Source organism: Bactrocera oleae, chromosome 5 (genome assembly GCF_042242935.1).
Source record: "Bactrocera oleae isolate idBacOlea1 chromosome 5, idBacOlea1, whole genome shotgun sequence".
NCBI classification, from domain to species: Eukaryota; Metazoa; Arthropoda; class Insecta; order Diptera; family Tephritidae; genus Bactrocera; species Bactrocera oleae.
The window spans coordinates 47,697,176-47,712,226 of NC_091539.1; the positions used below are offsets into that span (position 1 = coordinate 47,697,176).

General features: G+C 35.2%; 1 long non-coding RNA gene across 1 annotated transcript; it reads right to left on the reverse strand.

Moving 5' to 3' along the window:
- Window positions 1-1,325: 1,325 nt before the first annotated feature.
- Window positions 1,326-5,292, reverse strand: LOC118681429 (uncharacterized). Its single transcript, XR_004977123.2, has 2 exons — window positions 4,953-5,292; window positions 1,326-4,561 (listed from the first exon to the last, which is right to left on the reverse strand). It is a non-coding gene; the product is annotated as an uncharacterized lncRNA (long non-coding RNA).
- Window positions 5,293-15,051: the final 9,759 nt, after the last annotated feature.

The window sequence follows — 15,051 nt, forward strand, 5'->3', positions numbered from 1 at the left end:
TTGTTGATTACTTACTTTTATTAGTTAAAAACCTTATCTATGAAATAATATATAAATTAACAGTTTTTTATTATCGGCGAAATAAATTGAAACCTACTCCGTTCCAAAATAAAACTAAATGGAAGTTACATAATTAAAGCCGCCTCTATAAGAAATAATACCATAGCATTCTCTAATACAATTATGTTAGGTACTTTGGCCATTTTGTATATCACGTTGTATAAGTACGATCTGGTTTTGCTATATGGCGTTAGAGAGATAAAACTTACGCCAATCAAATCACACAGAATCGACCAGTAGAAGAGCAATTGTATTCCATCAAGACAACACAAATATCGATAGTGATTCGCCAGAAGCTCCAGGAGCCTGGGAAGGTAGTTCTTAAGCAACCACCTTATAAGCCGCATCTGGTACCAAGTGATTATTACGTACTCCTGTCTTTGACAAATGATTCTGCTGATGATCGCTGCTATCGAAGAATATTCGAATGAGTACATCCGCCATCGCGCGCGAAAATTGGAGCTGTGCTCATCCACTTTATGGAAGTTTTTGTGGAAAAATCTTTGTTTTTCGGGCTTACAAAATCCAACTCGTGCAAGAATTGAAGCCAAACGAACATCAAACGCGTCGCACGTTCGGTGAACGGTAATGGATTAACGAGATGACCACCGATTCAGATTTTCACAAGAAGAATTTTTTCAGCGATGAAGCTCACTTTTGGTTGAATGGGTACGTTAATACACAAAATTGTCGCATTTGGAGTGATGATAACCTACAATCCACTTGCGAGACGCTGTTAAAACCTCAAAGAGTCACTGCTTGGTGTGCTTTATGGGCAGAGCGAATCATTGGTGCATATTTCGCCAAAACTGAAGCTGGTCATTATCTTACAGTCAATGGAGCACGCTTTAAAGCCATAAAGAATGACTTTTTCCAGACTGAATTTGAGAATGTTAATGTGAACAACCTTCGGATCCAACAAGACGGCGCTATATGTCATACAGCCAATGAAACTTTTGTTGCGCGCATTATCTCGCGTCGTGAGCCAGTGGCCCATCCTCCAATATTGTACTATTTAACACCGTTGTATTTTTTTTTTCAGCTGGGATTTACTCGAGCCAGCTACGGTGGTCACTAGCCCGAAATAATTTTTAAAGCTAAATTCTTGGAAACAACATTAAATTATATGCGTTTTATTTCTTATTGAAAATCTTATGTCTAAAAAACACGCTTTATATAATATCATTGTGTTTTTGTCGAACCAGAGGATAGATCTACAGACACAAGCCGTAACACGATCATAACTAAAACATTAAAGTGACAAATTCTTTTTGTTTTACTATAATTTTTATTCAGATAATTTAATTTCATATGAATAAATATTAAACATAGTGCATACAAGGGTTAAGACAGCACCGCGCGCATTTATCGCGCTTAAACCCATAATTAAGTGCCGCTGCCACAAAAATACACCCGCTTTATAGCTTAAATTTCTTACCACTTCTCAACTACCAAGAATTGCTATTGATTCGTATGCAATACTTTGGTGAGCGATCATTTCAATTACTAGCGGCAGTAGCCATAGGACGCTGCGTGGTCACGGCGCTACCTCAGCGACTGAGCAATGCTACCGAATAGCACACCGCTGCGCAGCAATGAAGTCATCGTTCACGCGTACAGTAAACAGTTAACAGCGGGAATCATTTATATTAACTAGTTGACTTGGTGGAAGACTAATCAGCAAGGCGCAAGAAGCTGCGCGAAGCAATTTGGTTGTGCCATGCGCGGTAAGCCATTTCCAATTATGCGCTTGTGTTTGTGGAAAGTGTCACAACAGCTTCTAATAACCGCTATGCTTTGACCACATTGTGTCTGCCGCACACACACACGCTTACACGCACATGTTGAAGGCAACTTTGTTTAGTTTCAGTTTGCAGATATTATTGTGTCTAAATAATGTTTTTTCTCTGCTTTCAACACACCATAACATTTTTATGTGCACATTTTTACGGTTATTCCGTCAAAGCATTATTGTATTTGTAAACATGCATAGTTGTTAGTATGTGTAAAAATTTTATTAGCATTTCCTCAGCCGGGTTGCTTTGTTTACCTGTTGGCGCATTCGCCACGGCAGCCGCTGAAGATGGCGGTGTCGGCGGTCAGTGTGCATTATATTGATTATTTTCAACTTTTGTTGTTATTTGCTACCTCACAAGGTAATATCCTTCTTATCGCCTTCGCCCGCTTTGCAGTGCTGTGTGTGTAGGTACACACTGTATACATATGTGTGTATTTATATTTTTACGAGCTACAAAATGCGTGTCACGCTCAAATTGAGGCGTCGATTAGCGTTACTAATCGTAATTATACGCTCGCGTCCCTTTTCGCGTCAAAAAGCGACAAAGAACGTTTAGCACCACAACCATCGCTTGTTGCACTTACGTTGCACATCCTGTACTGGGTCCGCGTGTGCTCATTCACGCACACGCAGAAAATCAGAAACGTATGGCTGCGACCGCCTAGTGGGTGCCACGTCAGCACAAGTGTGTGCTTATGCCACCACCTATGCCAAATCTTTTGCGCATGCGCCGCCACAACATGAATTTATTCTCTTCTACTACCGCTTGTACCGTTTGATACACAGTTTTCACAAAAGACTATTCTTTGGTTCGCTCGCGCTTGATTTACCGCTCGGCTGTGCGTTGTTTCGATTCGCTTGGTACAAGTTTAAGTAAGGTTACGCCTTTCTATGCTGACTTCGTCGCATGCGTTGGATTTGCGTGTGCGCGGCATTAAAGTTTGCAAACAAATCGTATTGAGCATGAAATGCGTTACAAATTTTCCATTTTGGCACCAAATGTTTGGATATCAGTGAATATAAGGCATATTATGTTTTTCACGGTATGAACAGATAAGGCGGGATTTAAAATTTGTTTGTACTATTTTTGAACTCGTCTAATTATCCTGATATATTTATAATCGCGTCGACTTGAAATACGACTCCTCATTACGGACAGTTTAATACTTTTTGAGAAAGGTTTTTGATTCCAGCCAGCTGGCGCGGTCAATTGCCCGAAATCAATTTTAAAACATTAAACCATTATCTGTATAATAAAACCACATGTTTGGTCATTCTTGAAAACACCTGTCTAAAAAACGCACGCTTTATATTTTATAGTGATGAGATACTGGCGATAGATACTGGGCGGGTTTTGTCGCAGTTGCGAGACCTAAGGCAGTTTCGTGCAATATGCCTTCTTAAAGCTAATTGCCCAAATCGATTTTCGTTCGCTAAAGAATGTGAATGCCATGCGTTAGATATACTCATATTAAGCATATACTATGTGAAGATAACCCGCCACCATTTTTTACCACGAATACTAACGTGATACAATGCGATAGAACCGTCCATACCGCTCATGCCCTTATTGTAGTTTTAAAATAAGTGTGGAATACTCACATTTTAATTTACCCCTAAGCTCAATTGTATCGAAATTGGTTCCTATTGTGCACATACTATTATCTTTCCACCTTATCACCAGTAATTCATTACTGTTATCGAAACGGTAGTCATATTCAGCGCTAGATGACTTTTTCATGTTGTTTTAAAACCAATTTCTTTCAAATCTCGCGGTAAATCATAATATGTAAACAAAATTGTCAAAATAAATTGTGTGTTCCTCAGGTACCGAAGGCATTTTAATAACAGAGACTCGCCACAGTTTTTCCACAATATATTACATATCAAAGTCATAGCAGTAACCATTTGAACTGGTTGCCACTCTGTTTTTGTAACCAAATCTAATTGGCTTTCCTCTGATAAACTGTTTGGGGGGATAGTGATCATAATATTTTATTATAGATTCATCGATTGAAATGTCATTGTGAAATATACCTTTTTTACAAAACTTTCTCATTAGCATGTTACAAAGGCCTGATTTTGAACATCTTATCATTGGAAGTAGATGCAAGGCTTTTATCAACTAAGTGGTTTCTCTTAATATCCAGAAATCGTTTTCGTGACATACAGTTCGATACAAAAGGAAGTCCAAGATCTTCATTATAACTGCAACTTAACGTTCTTGTCGTAGTCTATCCTGATAGGTTAAGGATCCCAAAAATTCCTTGAATCTCTTCAGGTTGTTTTTTGTATGTTTACATACCCATTGAGCCAGAAATGGGCCTCATCGCTGAACAAAATTTGGTTCGAAAACGTTGGATTTTGTTGGAACTTTTCAGGAGCCCATAGAGCGGAGCAATGTCGCTTGGGAAGGTCGAACGGCTTCTGTTCTTGCATAAGCTGTATTTCGTACTCTTTCAGTTTAAGATCTCAACGTAAAATGCGCCAAGTCGTGTCATACATCAGTCCGAGTTTCTGCAAACGGTACCGAATCGACTCTCCACGGTCTTCGTGGACATTCTCGCTACGGCCGCTATATTTTCTTCACGAACTTTGTCTATTCGGTCGAATATTATCCAATAATGAATGTTATCCATCTCAAGATGGGTTATGGATCAAAATCAGTCATCAGCTGTTACATATGTTTACCTATAATCTTATCTAAAGTGAAGATAATATCATAAGGTGACTAATAATCAAAATAATTTCGTTTCAATAGTATAAGTACTCTTTTAAGAGTGAGTTGAAGTGGTGTCGTTTAGTACAGTGGGCGCAAATGGGCTAATATACCATGTTCAGGACATAAAAAATTACTACTATAGTATAAGATCCAATTCAAATGCCAGTAGATATCCAAAATCATGGATATCATCATATATTAATAAAATTACGCACAAAAAACTGTTAACATTCTAGCACAGAGTAAACCCAAATAACTGTCGTTTTGCAAATGTCATTATTAAAATGGTGTTAATATTTAGTATTGCGTACTTGGAATGTTCGGTATATTACCAATATAAAGTTCGCATTCTTAAATAATTGGAAACATTACCTAAATTTATTTTTCCTAAGATCCGTCACATTTTTCACATAATGCTGTTATTTTTCAGGTCACCTATACGAGCAACGACAAACATATGACTTTCAACTTTCAATTTTCGCGTTGACTTCGACATTCCGACTCGTCGCTACGTCAAACATTGCATTAAAATATGAACTAACAACCGATGCATATGTTTGTATGTACATACATATGTGTCTTCGCGAGTGAAGTGTGAATGAAGAATGAGTGCACTTCATTGCCGTTCCAGAAATTGCAACCAAAAATACATAAATTAAGGTGGCCTACCGAAACAAATCACCACAATATAAATATGTAAGTACACATCTATACAGATATACATATTTATATGTAGGCATGTATTTATCTAAGGACTTAATAGTCAAAATAGACACCTCAAGGACATCACACACCAACACATGCATATTTATCAAATGCATTGTACACAACACCACCATTAACCTCGACAAAAGGACAAGCAAAACAAGAGGTGAACAAATAGAAAAGAGATAAACCAAAATATGCAAAAGCAATAAAGTAAACAAAGCGCAACATAAATGCCCAGCAAATCCTTGAAATTTTGTTAGTCTTTATTGCTGTTGCACTTTTTGTAAAGTGTTGGCAGTTTACAGCGTCTTTTGTTCGACTACATACAAATATAACTGTGCATACAAACTTGTGCAACGCCCACAGCAAAAAAAGGCAACGTCGTTCTGACGTTTTGTAAAATGTCAGAACAACGAAGGCTACGCGCTGCTGAAGGTTAAACCTAATAACGATGATAATGTTGTCAAGACGAAAATGTAGAAATGTTTAAATATTTGTTTTTATTGTTGTTATTTTCATTTTACTCTTTGTTGTGTGCATTTTTTTTTTTTAATTTTGCAATAGTATAAGTATGCGCGCAACAGCGTGAGCGGAAGCCAAAGCCAAGTTTGTTGACTACCACAAATGCGACAATTGACAAAAGCCAAATTCGGTTGCACTGCGCGATTTTGAGCTGAGTTCAGTATTGAGCTATGACCTATGCAATGTTTATAGCTATGGTCTATATTAGCATTAGTTTACCAAGAAAAAATACGAAATTGAGTTTTTTGTTGTTACGATTCACTATATCACATTACATATGTATATACCATCTGATCAAATTTGACCCGGATTGACAAAAAAAACTACCACATTTTCAGGTATTTTATTACAAATAAAGATGCTTTAAAATAGAATCCTGAGCCAACGCTTAATCTAATTTTCCATACATAAGTCACAAGCCTCGGCAGCTGAGATATGAAACGCCATATTTTATATTGTTGAACAGTTTCGATGTCAGCACCAGTAAAAGTGCAGTTGATGAATGTAGTGTCCTCAGTTTCGTTGTCAAGCATCTTTTTTGCGTTCTCTACTAGACGTCATTCAGGTTTCTAGGTCATTCAGGAATCTAGCTTTAACACGCCTTATACACAAAATATTAACTAAAATGTGTTGAGTTGATCCATAAGGGATATTGAGGTCCTCTTTTTTCTCCCTAATGCCAACACGACGATTTTCAAGCACTGCTTCTTTAACTTTTTCGATGTTATCGTCATTAACTGCTATAAATGGACGACTCGCATGAGGAAAGTTTTCGATGACTTCACGTCCACTCAAATACTTGTGTTCTTGAGAATATAGACCCCTCAAAACACTTCTGCTACATTTTCAATGATTTCGTAGAGCCGCGATTCCATTGGTAATACAAAATTTCAAGCAAACTCGTTCAGTTTTCTTCATCGTTAAATCAAAAGACGAACTTCTCGCTTCCTAAGCAAACAACTGCCAAATACTTACTAATTAACATATGGAGATCTAACTACAAGCAAAAAACTTCAAAAAAAAATTTTATATTCGATAACCTAAAATTGCTTGAAGTGACTATCAGTTTAATGTTTTCAAAAGTGCTTCTATCGTTTGTGACTTTTCAGAATTTCAAAATGCTCTTTACAAAGCTCGTTTCTTGTCTTTATTTTTCAAAAATTAAAGCCGTTTTGCTCACAGCAAAGACACGAATATACAAACTTTCATTATCTTTTTCGCGATATATAAATTTCTGCACAGGTAGTTCTAGTTTATGCAAATAAACGAACAGTAGTTGCACATGATGTTTTATGAAACCCTCAGACTCTAAAACTCTAATACAGATTTACATCTCTTTGAAAAGTAAGTTTAGCTAATAACCCGTAAGTTTTAAATATTTCTTTTAGTCTTATTTGTCTTTATCTAAAACGTTCGAACGAAACGAATGACGCTATTTTAAATACTAATTAAATAATTATGTTCTTTCTGTTAGGGTCTGAGCTATACACATATAAGCTGCTGGCTTTCAAGCAAATGTAAAACATAATATCTCCAATAGGCTATTATTATAGAATGGCAATAATAATTTGGTTCATATCGAACATAAATTTTGTGAGATACGAAATTTCATATAAAAATGGGCGATAGACTCTTAAGCTACTCTATCAAGCATATTATTAAATTTAATGTTTAAAACTATTTTTTGGAGACTTATCGCAAATTCATTAGTTAAGAAAATAACTTTAATTTTGTATCTTCCAAGTGTACCAATTTTAGAATATGCTTAGCTCATTTAGGGATTATCCCTTTCCCTTTGAAAATTTAAAAAAGTCGAAGTTTCTCTAAAAATTTTCAGCTGATCCGCAAATGGTCTTCCCGCACGAGCTTCTTAAATATATTTGCTAGGTAATGATTTAAGGAATACTATATTTTATAATATGGATTTTTTAAGCCACTCTATGTGTATGTAATATGTTTTTTATACCCTGAAAACTGTATATTAAGTTTGCCACGAAGTTCGTAACACCCAAAAGGAAACGTCTGAGACCCTATAAAATACATACTTGTACATAAATGATCAGTATGATGAACTGAGTTTATTTAGCCATATCCGTCTGTCTGTATATATATAAACTTGTCCCTCTGTTTTTAAGATATCGTTCTGAAACTTTGCATCTGTCCTTTCCTCACTAAGAAGCTGCTCATTTGTCCCAACAGACTACTATAGCGTAAAGCTGCCATACAAACTGAATCAAGTGGTTGCATGAAAACATTTTTAATTTGACAAAACATCTTCCAGAAGTTTGGCATTCATTATTGCCTAAAGAATGGTCAATCTCTGAAAAATATTTTCAATTTGGAGGACTATAACATATACCTGCCATACAAACTGGACGATCAAAATAAAGTTCCTGTAAGAAAACTTTTGCATTTGTGAAGGGTATTATAGCTTCGGTGCAACCGAAGTTAAAGTTTTTTCTTGTTTTTATTTATTTATTAAGCAAAATACATCTTCAAAAAAAATTCACAGAACAGTACTTTTTTTCTGATTTGCAAGGTGATATAACGCTTTAAACATATTACGGGGCAATGAACCCAACTTTTTCAGAGCACACAGGTACATATGTAGGTATATACCAAGTATCGTCAACGAGATATCTTAATTTTAGCTCAAGTGTTATGTCAATAAAACGATTAGGCTCATATTAGCATATTACGGGATTATAAAAATAGCAACATTTCCAAATTACTCACTAACCCAATTGAACTTGTACTCAATCTAATATACTTCTTTGCATAATCAATTCAATCTACTTGTATGGAAATAGAATAAATATATGATAAACTCCACTTTCATTGCTCATGATCAATAAATTATCGTGTATACTTACATTATTAATTATCATAATAAATACAAGAGTTATATCAAATAGCGAAATTTATTTTTATCTCCATCGAAAATTAGTAATAGCAACCGAAATAAATGACCATAGATAACTATATGTTAGCTTTTATATTTGACAAGCGTCATCGAACGCCAGCTCATAAGCGGAAGTTACACATTACCAACTGTGTCATCAACTTTGGCGCCATATACTAGTATTTGCTTAAAATAACTCAATTATGTTGTGTATCTTAATAGATTATGAGCAGTATGTGTAAGCGGATGTAGCGTATGTGACGTCACTAACATTGACATTGACACATATCCCCAACTGTATGACTGTATCGGCACTACTATGGTATTTGCGATATGCCAACATATTCAGTATGTATGTTAATAATAATTTATGTTAAGTATATATATACTTGTATATATGTATATCTTATCTAAAGTTGCTCGCCCCGTTGTCAATACGTCATGAATGGAATTTCCGATAACCAACGAACGGGTTCATTATACGCATAGCAGAGCAAACGCAAGCGCGCTTTTACACTTACGCATGCCTACAAAAACTCAAATTGAGAGTACAAAGGTTTGGGCGAGAGTAGACATACCGTACATATACCGCAAATGATGAGTGTGCTAAGTAGCGGCATGCGGTTAGAGTATGTGTAGCCAACGGAATTTTTTTTTATTATATATGTATGTATACACAGTATCTGAATGATTAGCTTTTGATTAGTTAAAAAATGATGTATAACTGCAATCGAACAATCGTTCAAATGTGAATCCAATGAACCTAACATTCTTTGTTTCAGACCCAAAAATAGTTTTACATTCTTTCAGGTACACAGTTGTAAGATTTCTCCTAAGTGTTCTAATATTTTAACCTTGATGTGTGGAAGCTAAAAAAGTTAGTGGAAAGATTACTATTAGATTCTAGATTTGAGAGAACCTTATAGAGTATTCAAAGCGGGAAAGAATTTATGGAAGAGGCTGTTGCGCTGTATGAGTAATTCGTTGTTATTATTTAGAGCAGCTAACAGTTTAATTACTATGTAGTTCCAATGAGTTTCTTTAAAAAAAAATAATTTTTATACTCTGGTATTAAGTTTGCCACAAAGTTTATAACTCACAAAATGAAAACGTCTGTTGTGTTTTACGTGGATGCTACGGTGCTCAAGAGCACAGCAATCTAAAATCTCTGGGTCCTGTACCACAATGCAACTGCACATGGTACTGACACAAGATCAACTCTCTCCATATTTGGGTTTAAGCCACATCTGCCTTAATATTCCCTAAAGGGCTGACCGTAATGAGCAGATTGTAGCGCGCTCCAAGGACTAACTGCTATTCGCGAACTAATACTATAAATACACTTAAATAATTTTACTAACTTGTATAAATAATGGATGTGTATCGTAATGATTTTAATAAACTGATTCACATAGGCTACTCACAGCACCGCCGATCCAATTAAAAGCTTAACGCGCAAATACGTTAAAAACAATTCATAAATTCGGTTTTAATTACCAAACTTCAAGTCAAGCATTGCAATATGAGTATAAGCATGACTCTGATTTTATTCATATTTAATTTTCTTTGTGCACACATACATTCATACATTAAATTTATGTAGTTTTTTTAAATTTTTTGCGCCAGATTACCCAAAAAATGTTCTCATATATATGTATCTATGTATATGAAATACACACATATTCAACAGCTGTTGGTTTTTAATTACTTTCGTGTAGTTAAAAGAAAAATAATTCTGCAATTAAAACTAAAAAGGCTACAATAAAAATACAAACAAAAAATATTTATACAAGAGATAAACCAAAAATTCAACTCATAAATGTTGCTACCGCCGCTTGTCAGTTCAACGACATTTTAATTAAGCCTTTACCACACACATTTAAGTAATAAAGATTCTAAATACCAGCACACACACACACATGCAACATAGTGAATTCCTCACAAGAAGCGAACCATAATTTGGTTTTATACTTATTACGCGGGGTGCTCTTGAAATTATATAACTAGTATTTAATACTCGTAACAAGTCGCAGTTCTCGGCATGGTTAACAACCTAGTAAACCACATTTATGCAAGCGGTAGTTAAATTGTGGTTACATAAATACCTTAATACTTGAAGAGGCCGCATAGTAAAGTTGAGAGGAGTTTGACCAAATAAAAACAACAATATACAGACATATATTGCCTATATTTGAAAACTTCGATTTTTATATATAACTTTGTGACTTCGTTAAAATTATAAATGAGTACTAAATCATCGCTTTTAAACAGACTAGCCAGATTTTCCTTTTAATCCAATAATATTTTTCAAATAAAAAAACCATTTCACAAAACAAGCAAACTTTTCTACTTTTACGTTAGCAGCCTTTTGGCAACTGTCGAAAAATTAAAAACTAACTATACTATTCTATACTATATACTAGTCACGAATTTCAGCTGCACCACAACTATAATACCCTTCTCAGGTGCTTTCCTTATAGCATAAAAAGACATAAAAAGTATTTATCTTGATTGGTCAGTTTGAATGGCAGCTATATGCTTTAGTGGTCTGATCTGAACAATTTATTCGTAGGGTGTAGCATTGCCTTGGACAATAACCCATGCCAAATTTCGTGCAGATATCTTATCAAATAAAGAAGTTTTCCATACCGGAACTTGATATTGATCGGTCAATTTGTTATATAGTGATACGGTGGCGGCGATTTCCGACAAATGAACATTTTTTGTGTGGGGGAAAAGGACGTGTGTACAATTTCAGATCAATATCTCAAAAACGGAGGAACTAGTTTGCGTATATACAGACGGACAAACTGACATGCCTAAATCGACTCAGCTCGTCACTCTGATTATTTATACTGTGTATGCTTTATAGGGTTTATAAAAATATTTGCAACATGGATCGACCTAACTGGATTGACTTTCATTCAACTTGAAAACTCAACTTCTCCCAGACTTGCCTTAAAAACACATCCGTGAAACTATCTCTAAAAACGGCGCCTCCGAAATCGAACTTATTACTTTGTGCAAAAGATACCTGTAGTTTTTTCAGTTGACAGCACCTTTTAGTCCTTATAACGATAGATCTGTAGTTAGTTTTACCGAAAACAAAAATTATATATATGAAATATATTTAGCCAGTTTCGATGTTTAGAATTCTTTATCAAATTTGGTGAAGGATATAATATAGAATTTTATTACAGGTCTAACCGCCATCTTTGTTGTTCCGATACTGCTTCTCCAGAGGTCCCTGCTTTTCGCCCAAAAAAAGAGAAATTCTCTTAACTATATTTTCTTGTCGAGTGTAGACATAAGTATTGTATAATGATTCTTCTACTCCTTTTTCATCTTATTCACTAGATAAACCCTATTCAGAAGAACTTGGTGATTATATGTCTCAGACGTGCCGAAGTCACCGAGCATTATGTTAAAAATCACAACATTAATGCCTCATTACAATATATTTTGTAGGATTTAGCATTACTTCTTCTGCACAATCAAACCACAAAGATCTAAGCATTAGCCTAGTGTTCTATAATCCGCTCTATACCAAGTACTCAAAGTTGAAACTCAATATTATTATACATATGTGCATGTATTCGTATATCCACCTGGTATTTCAATAGGCAAATTGCGATGCAATGACTTGTGCTAAATAATAGCACTTAAGCACATTGCAAATTTTACAAGTACACCACAGAAATCACTGCCAAGACCACTTGCTATAATCTCCCGGTTTAGTGTGTCTTTTACGAAGTCTACATAAACAAGACATTGTATGCAAGCAGGGAATAAACAAAAGCAAATTTGCCCAAAACACTGAGCTAATTTGTTTATTTTAGGGATCGATGCGGAATAATGCGAGTGGTTGCGATGAGTAGCAGCTATAAATATGTATACCAGTATGTAAATAGCTTTAAGCTGATTTAGGCAAATTCAGGTGCTAAGCCTTGGCCTTTATCGGCTGCGAAGAGTCGTATTTGCGAAAGAATAGACACGAATATTTAAGTCGGAAATGGTCAAGTCATTCAATAGATTTGAAGACAGGACTCCACTACACGTGTGTATGAGTGTATGTATATGTATACAAGTGTATGTAAACATGAATTTGTTGCAGATTTATGAATTGGCAATGAGTGGCAGCAGGACAGTGAGGTATACACATTGTTGCTTTTCCACTGCCTACTGTTCTAGGGTTATATAAGGATGTGCTTTGTGTCATTTGTATGAAGTAACGGTATTAGTATTTTGAATTGTTAACCTGCGAAACCCGTAAGGGATTGTTAAATGCGGGAGGGATAAGAAAAAGAGACATATATATATATATATATTGAAAAGGTATATATTTGACACGACTGGGTATATTTTCATAAATGGGGGTATGCTCAGGGGTTGCAAAACAATACTAACATACATCTCACAAATTCAATAGGCAAATTAAACGCAAAAATATTTTTGGTATGCATGTATGTAAAAATATCTTATATATTACGGTATATATAGCTATTCATACTTATCCTGAATATATTTGTAATTCATATTTTCTTTTCAACTCACTACAATGACATTTATTTCACTTGTTGTTGCTGTTCAATGTCAAACAAACAGAAAACAAAATGCACAACAAGATTAAAATCTACCATAAAATATGAAGAATGTAATAAGGACAATGGAACATGTGACCACTCGGTTGATCGCCAATCGAACGATGTCGATTTGGGTATTTAAAAAAGTTAAAAAAAAACTCGGAATTTAGTGTTAATGATTTTAGGTTGCAGTCGGTATCTTTCAACATTTTATAATTCTCTCATTGTTTCTTCACACAGGAAATGCTTCGTTTTTTTTCTATTGTACAGTAAAATTTTAAGCTGCTTATTGCTGATAAGCGTATTTGAGAAGTGTTGTTGAGTGTGAAAAGGACATTATTAACATACAACTGTTGGCATGTGCTGCCTTATTTTGTTTACATAAATATTAACAACTCATTCGCTAGACGATTCATATATCTGTTTTGATGCAGTAGTGTCAAATGTCAAGCAGTTTAAAGGTTTTTTTTTTTGTTTTTGGTAAATGGAACCACGGCTGAGGAATCTTTAAAGATGCTACAGAAGTGTTTAGGTGAGTCTACTTTATCATGAACACAATTATTTGAGTAGTAAAAAGCATTCAGTGAAGTCCGTAAAGACATCGAAAACTTGTCTCATGCGAGTCGTCCATCCACCTCTGTTAATGACGATAATATCGAAAAGTTATAGAAACAGTACTTGAAAATCATCGTGTTAGCATCTGAGTGATATCAGAGGATCTCAACAACTCCCATGCACCGACTCATTCATTTTGGTTAGTGAATCGATGGTTAAGAATCCTGTCAGTACTAAACTCAAAAGAGGTGCTACACAGCGTTGCTGAGAACCCTATATTCAACAAACGCATCATTACTGGCGACGAAATGTGGTTTTATGAACTTGACGTTGAAACTTTCCAACAATCTAGTGAATGGCGCTGGAAAAATGTGCCGAAATCGAAAAAACCAAAATTCTATCTTTAGTGCCTTCATCCGATGCTTATGCCTTGGCATACTACTTGTATTGGCTCAGGTGCCTGTTTTGAGGGCGATAATAAAGTTTTGTATTAAAATACGTGAAAATGAATTTTTTTTGTTTCTCAGTCCGGCTCAAATTGGATGAGTTGGTATATCTTCAGAAAGCTTCATATATGCTTATGCTCCTGGTTTCCGATCTACATTCAACCCCTCAGTAAATGAATAATGTCTGCGTCTACAAATTAACCCGAGGACAGCTTGACAGCGATTTGAGGTGTTGTGACAACAAGCCCTCAATAAATTGCAAAGGAATTTACGCTACAATTATTACTAGTATTACATAAGAACGTATATATAAATATGGAAATATGGTAGATACATAGATATATTCACAATGCAGCTTGCACTATTCAGTAATATTCTCTTCATGTTTAGCTTTAACAAACGGTGTTTCTAAATTCAAATATCTTTCATAAATAACGGAAGAAATTTGTGAGTCCCCGCTTACATTAAACTGGCTTTGTGTAAATCACCGCACAAATAGAGATTTGAATAAATTCATTGCATTTCTATTGTCTATAAATAAGATTTCTGGTTTTCTTACAATGATATCTAGTCGCTTAAGTGTGTCTGCTGTATTTGCTGTATAATTATTACTCAATCATAGCGAGTTGCGCATCGTGTAAATCTCATTTACGAGCATTACAAAGCTGGCGAAATCACTTCAGCTAAATTAAATAGTACGAGTCTCACAAAGCATTACCGATAACTTAAGGGGGCACGTGAATTTCGCAATGTCC